The sequence below is a fragment of the Callorhinus ursinus genome, unplaced genomic scaffold (assembly GCF_003265705.2).
Source record: "Callorhinus ursinus isolate GAN/ISIS: 27379988/994484 unplaced genomic scaffold, GSC_fseal_2.0 scaffold14, whole genome shotgun sequence".
NCBI lineage: Eukaryota > Metazoa > Chordata > Mammalia > Carnivora > Otariidae > Callorhinus > Callorhinus ursinus.
Window position 1 is genome coordinate 27,776,168 of NW_027397076.1, and position 9,458 is coordinate 27,785,625.

At 36.1% G+C, this 9,458-nt stretch overlaps 1 pseudogene; it reads left to right on the top strand.

Annotated features, from left to right (window-relative positions):
- The window catches only part of LOC112831086 (heterogeneous nuclear ribonucleoprotein A1-like 2), a 31,864-nt pseudogene extending 23,419 nt beyond the window's left edge, over positions 1-8,445 (top strand).
- Positions 8,446-9,458: the final 1,013 nt, after the last annotated feature.

The window sequence follows — 9,458 nt, forward strand, 5'->3', positions numbered from 1 at the left end:
GGGGGAGGAAAGGGAGTCTCCCCAGCTCTGCCGCTTGTTGGGTCCCTGCTGGAGGAGCAGTGGCCCGACTGGGCCGCGGATCACAGTTTATGGCAACCCCGAGCTGAGAGCCCACTCCTTGGCTCCGTCTCTGCAACCAGCTTCCCCGCTCCGATACCTGGGAGCTCTGCCACACTCAGGCACCCCTGGTCTTTCTGTGACCCTGAGGGTCCTGAGACCACAGTGTCCCACGAGGGTTCCACCCCCCGCTTAGCCTCTGGAGCAACGTCCCTCAGCGGAGCCGACTTCTAAAAGGTCCGATTTTGTGCTCCGCAGCTCTATCACTTGCCAGAAGCAGCCACGGAGGCCCCCTCCCCCACCTTCTATCCTCCTGAATATCGCCTCGGATTCACTTCTCCACACGTCCTACCTTCCAGTAAGTGGTTGCTTCTCTGTTCAGAGAGTTGTTGCTACTCTCTTCTTAGATCTCCTGTTGAGTTCGTAGGTGTTCAGAATGGTTTGATCCCTATTCAGCTGAATTCCTGAGACCAGACAAAATCCAGGTCTCCTACTCCTCTGCCATCTTGCTCCACCCCCCAACATTTTGCTTTTTTCATTTCACTTTATATCCTGGAGATTGCTACATTTCAATTTATAGGAATATTCCTCATTCCATTTTGCAGCTGCATTGTATTGACTGTGTACACAGACTATAATTTATCCAATCAGCACCAAAGTGATGGATGTTTGGGTCATTTCCAACAATTGACCACTACAAATAATACCACAAAGAATAACTTTGTGCATAAGTAATTTCATATTTTTGCTGATCTATATTAGGACTCCTAGAAGGGAACTACTGAGTATATTGGTAAATGCCTAGCAATTTTTCTAGGTCTTGCCACATTCTTCACCAAAAGTGTTGAATCACTTTGCATTCCCAATAACAATGTATTACTGTTTTCATATAACAGAGTTTGTTGTCAAATTTGTGGATTTTGGCCAAAGAACTGAAAAATATAATTTTAATATTTATGTTTGTTATTATGTATGAGCTTTACCATCTCTTCACATGTTTAGGGCCATTTTTATTTCTTCCTCTCTGAACAGTCTGTTCATATATTAGAACCATTTGTCCTTTGTGTATATTACAGGTCTCAAATATTTCTCAATGTGTATATATCATTTGTATTTTCTTTTTACTATTTCCTGGAATTCAAGTTTTAATGTGCTCAAACCTAGTAAAGTTTTGAGTCATAATTAAAATTTTCTCTGGTTATAAACAATTTACCAATGCCTTCTTTAAGTGTGTGGTGGTTTATATTTCCACATTTTTATCTCTGATCCTTTTGGAATTTATTGTGTGGTATGGTGTGAGATACAAATCTAATTTTATCTCTTCTTAAGTGACTATTCACAACAAATTTAGTAAAAAGTCCTTATTTCCTCACATATTTGGAAATGTTTTAATATCTGATAGGGCTATACCCCTCAATATTTTTTTTGTGTGGAGTTTCTTAGAAATTCCTACTTGTTTACTTTTCTATATGGATTTTATAATATAGAAAAATAAACCTATTGATATTTTTATAGAAATCATGCAAATTTACAACTTAGGAAGAAATGCCATTTTTATGATGTTGAATTTTCATATCCAAGAACAATATATGTTTTTGTTTTTTATTTGTTTGAAAAGATTTTGCATCTTTTTGGGGTTTTAAACTTTTCCTCATATAATTTTTACACAATTTTAAAAAGTTTGTACCTAGGTATTTTCTTTCCTTTTTTTTTTATTGTTACTGTGGAAAAATAGTATTTTCTCTGGTATATCTTCTAATTAGTCACTCATTATATTCATTTCTGTTTATTTCTCATGATTATCATATTCTCTTATTGTTTGTAGTTTTTCCACTAATTCTCTTCAGGTTTCCAGGAATATAATCACACTATCTGTAAGACTCTTTTCAATTTTTATTCCCTCTCCTCTAACTGCATTCTTTTATCTAAAGTCATTGGCTAACAGCTTAGTACCATGTTAAATAAAAATAATAGTGGCATACTCTTTTTAGACTTTGAAGAAATGCCTTTAACATGGGCTCAATGTATTACTTTTTCAATATATTAGCCAACATTTTCTACTAACAATCCTAAAATTAAATGAGGTTTATAGTAAGCACTTATTTCTCCTCAGATTGATGGGTTGACTGTAATTTTGATGGCCTCCTCTGATCTCAGGTTGGCTTAGCTCTGGGCTGTAGGTTCAAGTTTACTGTATGTATCTTCTCATGCTAAGATCCAGGTTAAAGAAACAGGAATCAAAGAAATAAATGTTCCACTATTTGGAACATACTGTTTTCATATGAAGGTCAGGAGTTCAAGAAAAGAGAGTGTAAACATGTCTTTTTTGGAGTATCTGCTTAGAACTGAAAACTAGTACTTCTACCTTGTTTTATTGGTCAAAGCAAGTTGTAGAGTCAAGTCTAAAATCAGTGGAACAGGAAGGCATACTCATCCCACAAACAAATCTTGCTCTGGGAAGAAAATAATTATTTAAAACCAAAGCCAAAAAACAAAAGAGTACACTATGCTAAAAATATATCCACCAATTCCTATTTAATTGAACTAAAATTGTAATCCAGAATGAAGGTTGAATTTTGTCCCATGACTTTTTTGGCCATATACAGAGGAAAAAAAACCCCCCACATGATTTTGTTAGAACTAATAACATACTAATAATAAAATTAAGTATATTAATGGGTCTTTACCTTGGAACAAATTATGCCTTATTTAAATGGACCACATTTTTTCATGACATTATTTTTTTAATGTACCATTGAATGGTATTTCTTACTTGAAGATTTTTCCCATGAATATGCATAAATGAAATTTTTTTATTTGTGCAGTCAATATCAGATTTCAGTGACATTCCTTTTCCTATTCTCTGCAACATGTAAGTAACATTTAGCTAGATATTTTCAAGTTCTGGCAGATGTACAATGTGAATCTATATATGCCAGTGTTATTTTGTTGTTGTTTCCTAGTGTTGTTTTGATTTTGGTCGTTTTGCAGAGGAACTCTTTGGTAACATTCTCCATTTTTCCTATAATAGTGTGGTGTTTCCTTTTCTCTCTCTCTCTCTCTCTCTCTCTCTTCTGGTGTCATTTTCATAATTACAAGTTTTTGTTTTTAAGTAGGCTCCAAGCCCAGCACAGAGCCCAACACGGAGATCGAACTCATGACCTTAATGTCAAGACCTGAGCTGAGATCAAGAGTCAGAGGCTTAACTGACTGAGCCACCCAGGCACCCTGAAAATTATAGTTTTTAAGAAAATTACACATTTCATCTTTGTTTTCACCAAAATTATTTACAAATAACTATACAAAGTCAACTGACATAAGTATCACCAAATTTCATGATGCAGCAGTATTTTTCTTTTTCCTTCTTTTTCTTTTTCAAATAAACCTCACCATGCAGAAGGAGTCAACAAGGAAACAGGTCTATCTCCAACCTGAAACTAGGTCAAGGGGAGGAATCTCCCTTCAGAATTTGTAAACCACAAGTTGGTTCTTGTGCAAGATTGTGGTTTGAAGTCACACTAACTGTTTTATCTTTAATTTTTTAAAAAATAGTGTTAGTTGTATCTATTTTACCCATTTAAATATATATATGTTTGTTTGCTATTGTTTTTCCATTTCCATTTTTATTCATTTAGGCACTTACTTTTATTAAATCCTTCATTTTACTTTTTTCAATTATTTGGTTAGTCTACCTTTTGAATTGTTGAAAAATTTCAATTCTTTTTTCATCTTTATTGATATAGGCATTTCAATGTTATGAAGTTTATTCTCAGTACTATTTCAGCAGCTTCCCATAGATACTGATAAATAATAATTATTGTTCAGAAGTTTTGCAATTTATGTTTTTTATTTCGCCTTGGTGTAAGAGGTGATTTTTTAAAGAATTTTTATTTTATTTTCCAGTGGCAAAGACTTGCTGCTACTTCTTCTCCTTCATTTTTTTCTTTTATAATAATTTTTTTTTTAGATTTTTTATTTATTCATGAGAGACAGAGAGAGAGAGAGAGAAGCAGAGGGAGAAGCAGGCTCCCAAGGAGCAGGGAGCCCGATGCGGGACTCGATCCCAGGACCCTGGGATCATGACCTGAGCCAAAGGCAGACGCTTAACCATCTGAGCTACCCAGGTGCCCTATAATAATTATTTTAAAATCTAAGAAATGGAAATGAGGGAGACAGAGTAGTGAACATGAAAGAAGATGGAAAGGAAATTAGGAATTCTAAATGTGGGTGAAGAATAAATAAGAACAGAAAAAGTATTAAAAATAAGAAAAATTGTTTTAATTAAAATATGAACTAGGTATATAGATAAAAGGGGACCACTGTACTCCCCCCAGAATCAGCCAAATAAGATCCTTATCAAGACATGTCTTGGTAAAAGTTTTGAATTTCAAAAAGAGAGGAGGATCAAAGCCTATAAACTTTGAACAAAAAGATAATAGCTTTGAATTTATACCATATATAATAACTCTAAAAGGCAGTGGAGTAACAGCTAAAGGTATTGAACAAACAAGTTTAAAACTCAAGAATTCTATAGAAAACCAAGTTTTTTCCCCTCATGTTAATAGATAATTAGGTATTCAGACATACAAGGACTCAGAAAACATGCCGCCTGTGAACTTATTGAATGCACTATTAATGCATACACACACACACATACACACACACACACACACAACCTACACACATATACTTCTTTAAGATTTCTTGTTATATTTAACTAATATTATAATAGGGCAGGTATTCTGCCAAGATTTAGGATAAGTTGGTGATGAAAACAGAAATAGACCCTGTTTTCATGGAGCTTTACAGAGAAAAATACAAAAAAAAACAAAAAAAAACTAAAATAAAGGACATGTAGTATAAAAGAACTTTTTAAGTTTTAATACAGTTGGTTCTTGATTTTGGAGATTCATTTTATTTGTTCAGTTTTTCTCTTATGGATTGGATAAATTTCGGTTCTGATTTTTTAGACTAATGGAAAATGTGATTTTTGAGCCAAATCCTTAATCCTACAATTCACATGAAATTTCTTATGTTATTTATTTAAAGATTTTATTTATTTATTTGAGAGAGAGAACGAGAGAGAGAGAGAGAAAGCAAGAGCGAGAATGAGCAGAGGGGACGGGCAAAGGGAGAGGGAGAAGCAGACTCCCCGCCAAACAGGGAGCCGGATGTGGGGCTGGATCTCAGGACCCTGGGATCATGACCTGAGGTGAAGACAGGCACTTAACTAACTGAGCCACTCAGGTGCACCATCTTATGTTTTTTAAAAATGACTTAAAATTTTCGTGCTTGAAGAAAAACTAAACAACAAAATATTTGCCCTTTCCAAAAAGTGAATTCTTGACAAAGATGGAACATTTAAAGATTTTTGTGTTGACCACTGTTAAAATTCATATGTAGAATAATTGCAACTATGTAAAGTATAAACTTGCATATCAATAAAAGATTATTCTTTTAAGGGTCTATTTGTTATAGTGGTGAACCTACTGTAAATAATATAATAGGACATTATTATACTTACTATCCAAAGAACTGATCGCACTTTATAAGTGACTTATTGGAATCTACTTTTAAAAAGATCAAAGACCTGGGCGCCTGGGTGGCTCAGTCGTTAAGCATCTGCCTTCGGCTCAGGTCATGATCCCGGGGTCCTGGGATCGAGTCCCACATTGGGCTCCCCGCTGAGCGGGAAGCCTGCTTCTCCCTCTCCCACTCCCCCTGCTTGTGTTCCTGCTCTCCCTGTCTCTCTCTGTCAAATAAATAAATAAAATCTTAAAAAAAAAAGAAAAGAAATCCTTTAAAAAAAAAAAAGATCAAAGACCTGAAAAGACAATTTACACAGCATCAAGTTATTTTATCAAATCACGTTCAACCTCACTGGAAGAAAATTTAAATTGGCTTAAATATTGAGATACAATTTTTAACCCATCAAAACACACACACAAAAACATATTATCTATTGATAGAAGACTTTTAATTTGACATTACATTTCTGGAATGTATTTTGATAATGCCCATCAAAAGATTTCGATGTTCCCAGAGAGGGATGTGGGTGGGTGGATAGGTGAAATAAGTGAAGGGGATTAAGTGAACACTTGTCAAGATGACCCTGAGTGGGGGGGGCCTGGGTACCTCAGTTAGTTAAGCATCTGACTCTGTATTTTGGCTCTGGTCATGATCTCAGGGTTGTGGGATCAAGCCCGGATTGGGTTCTATGCTCAACGTGGAGTTGGCTTGGGATTCTCTCCCTCTTCCCCTCCCCACTTCTCCTTCACATACACACATACATACATACACACATACATATATACATAAATAAATAAAATCTTGAAAAAAAAGAAAGATGAGCACTGAGTAATGCAAAGAATTGTTGAATCACTATTGTACACCTGAAACTAATATAACACCATATGTTAACTAATACTGGAATTAAAAAAACAAAAGGTTTCAATGTTCATAATTTTGCACCAATAATTCTACTTATATAAATTTATCTTAGGCATTAGTAACATGTATATAGACATTTCTATAAGGGTGTTACATATAACAGTGCTTCAAATAAGTGCTTTTGGATGTCTGGATAAGCTTTTATTAGATTACAGATGGATATAACTCTCTCCCAGATTCCACATGGCCAAAAGGAAAAAACAAAAAGGGAAAAACAGTATCAGTGCTGAAAACGTCAGCCTTTCGAAGCTTTAGCAAATCTATGTTAGTATGCGTGCAGAATGAATTTCTTATAGGAAGGTATAAAGGCTGGAGAAGCAATGGGGAAGATACTCATAATATCACTACAGATTCAAAACAGGGTTTGTTTGTCTTCGAGACCAGCTCATATAAGATATAAAGACTCTAAACTTTCACAGACTACATCACTCAGAATGAGAAACAGGATAGGTGGATTAGAAGCAGTGATCAAATAAATTTAAGTAGAAAACATTTTTGAGTGGGGAAAAGTTCTAAACTTCTTTTTAAAGCAATTTTAAATAAGATTCCTTTTAGACAAATTCTGGTAATAAAAAGGATGAAGGAAAAACAAAACAAAACTCCACAAATACCTTTAGAACCCAAATCAGATTTTCAGCAGACATCTGTGCAATACTGAGCAGGAAAAAAAATTTTAAAGTAAAAAGATTCCATGTTTAGAAAATATTTATCCAACCAAATTGTCATTCCTCTACAAAGGTAATACAACACCATTCTCAGACATTATGAAGTCAATATACTTTCTGACCGAGTAAGCATCATCAAAGTCTCCCCTCCCACCAACATCATGTCTAAATCAGTCTCACAAAGAGCCTGAACAGTTATGGAGGCTCTTCATCAGAGGTTTGAGCTTTGAAACAACGGATGAGAGCCTGAGGAGCCATTTTGAGCAATGGGAAATATTTATGGACTGTATGGTAATGGGAGATCCAAACACCAAGCACTCCAGAGGTTATGGGTTTGTCACATATGTCACTGTGGAGGAGGTAGATGCAGCCATGAATATAAAGCCACACAAAATGGATGGAAGAGTTATAGCACAAAAAGGGTTGTCACAAGAGAAGATTCTCAAAGACTTGGTGCCCACTTAACTGTGAAAAAGATTTTTATTCATGGCATTAAAGAAGACACTGAAGAACATCTAAGAGATTATTGTGAATAGAATGGGAAAATTGAAGTAATTGAAATCATGACTGACTGAGGCCATGGCAAAAAGAGAAGCTTTGCTTTTGTAACATTTGACGACCATGACTTTGTAGACAAGATTGTCATTCAAAAATACCATACTGTGAATGGCCACAACTGTGAAGTAAAGAAAGCCCTATCTCAGCCAGAGATGGGTAGCATTTCATCCACCCAAAGAAATCAGAGTTGTTCTGGAATCTTTGGTGGTGATCATGGAGGTGGTTTTGGTGGGAATGACAACTTTGGTCGTGGAGGAAACTTCAGTGGGTGAGGTGGCTGTAGTGGTAGTTGAGGTGGTGGTAGATATGGTGGCAGTGGGGATGGCTATAATGGATTTGGTAATGATGGTGGTTATGGAGGCGGCAGCCCTGATTACTCTGGAGGAAGAAGAGGCTATGAAAGTGGTGGACAGAGTTATGGAAACAGGGCAGTATCTATGGAGGGAGTGGCAGCCAAGACAGTTATAACAGCGGAGGAGGCGCGGGCGGTTATGGTGGTGGTAGTACAAGCAAATTGGGAGATGGTGGAAGCTGTAATGATTTTGGCTGTAATGATCAATCCTCAAATTTTGGGTCCAAGAAAGGAGGAAATTTTGGAGGCAGAAACCCTGGCCCCTCTGGTGGTGGAGGATAGTACTTTGCCAAACCACAAAACCAAGGTGGCTTTTGCGGTTCCAGCAGCAACAGTGGCTATGGTGGTGGAAGAAGGTCTTAATCACTGCCAGGAAACAAGGCTTACCAGGAAAGGAGAGTCATAGAAGTGACAAGGAAGCTACAGGTTACAACAGACTGTGAACTCAGCCAAGCACAGTGGTGGAGGGCCTCGCTGGTACAAAGAAGACACATTTTAGACAGTACTCATATATGGGCAAAACACTCAAGGACTGTATTTGTGACTAATTATATAAGAGGTTATTTTAGTTTCTGTTCCACGGAAAGCATAAAGCATTCCCACAAAAGGTTTTAACATAGATTTTTTTTTTGCACCCATGCTATCGATTGCTAAATGTAATAGTCTGATCATGACACAGAATAAATGTGTCAAAAAAAAAAAGAGGCCAATATACTTTCTTTAAAAAATTATTCAAACAGATACTTCAACCGACTGAGTGATAAATTATATTAAGAATGGAAGAAAAAAGCGATTGTGATTTTAAAAGGATTTCAGTTGAGATATAGAAGGATGTAGTCTAAAAATTCCTAGGGTTAAAAAATAACAAAGCTTAAACATTATTCTTAACAGGAAAATAAACAATTTAAAAATATTAATATAATGTACTTCTCAGATAACATCACCAAGAGACTAAATATGTGCAGAAGGACCAAACTTGTCACTTATGAAAATAAATGGATCTAGGTTTAAAAATATTTGTATGTGGGGTGCCTGGGTGGCTCAGTTGGTTAAGCGACTGCCTTTGGCTCAGGTCATGATCCTGGGGGTCCCGGGATCGAGTCCTGCATCAGGCTCCCTGCTCAGCGAGGAACCTGCTTCTCCCTCTGGCCCTCCCTCCTCTCATGTGCTCTCTCTCTCTCTCTCTCATTCTCACTCTCTCAAAATAAATAAATAAATCTTTAAAAAAACATTTGTATGTATAGTGAAGTGCTGGCAGTCAATTTACTGAACAAAATAAACTTGTAAGAATACAATTATTAAAATAGATTCTTTCATACTCCTGGCTCCTGAATACCATCTAGATTTCATAGATTTTCAGTCACTCAGATACTAAA